The sequence below is a fragment of the Sinocyclocheilus grahami genome, unplaced genomic scaffold (genome assembly GCF_001515645.1).
Source record: "Sinocyclocheilus grahami isolate Dianchi unplaced genomic scaffold, SAMN03320097.WGS_v1.1 scaffold26550.1, whole genome shotgun sequence".
In the NCBI taxonomy this organism is placed as follows: Eukaryota; Metazoa; Chordata; class Actinopteri; order Cypriniformes; family Cyprinidae; genus Sinocyclocheilus; species Sinocyclocheilus grahami.
The window spans coordinates 2,216-2,648 of NW_015520121.1; positions in this window are offsets into that span (position 1 = coordinate 2,216).

Below are 433 nucleotides of genomic sequence, written 5' to 3' on the forward strand. Positions count from 1 at the left end.
AAAAAAAAAAAACACACACCATTCCCCTCACGTCATAATTTTAATGGGATACAAGTGAGCTCCCTGTTACTCTGGCTTTCACACTCTCACGTAGCATGATAAACAGTCTTGTGGGTAAACTCGCACACATCTGGATTGTTAAATACGGTGGCTGGAGTGCAACGCACACTGCTTTGCATTCATCATCATACTCTGCAAACAAAAACGTCTGGTTATTAATGTGACCCCCAGTCATTTCTGGGTCAACAGATGGAGGGCAGCAGTGTTTGTGTACTCAGATTAGTGCTTTTGTAGTGCAGTTTCAAAAGAGAGGGGAGATGAGAAGCAATTGACTCTGGAGGAAAAATACAGTGAATATCATACACCCACAACTCACGTGCAAATACATATATATAAACTGAACAAAATTATAAACGCAACACTTTTGTTTTTG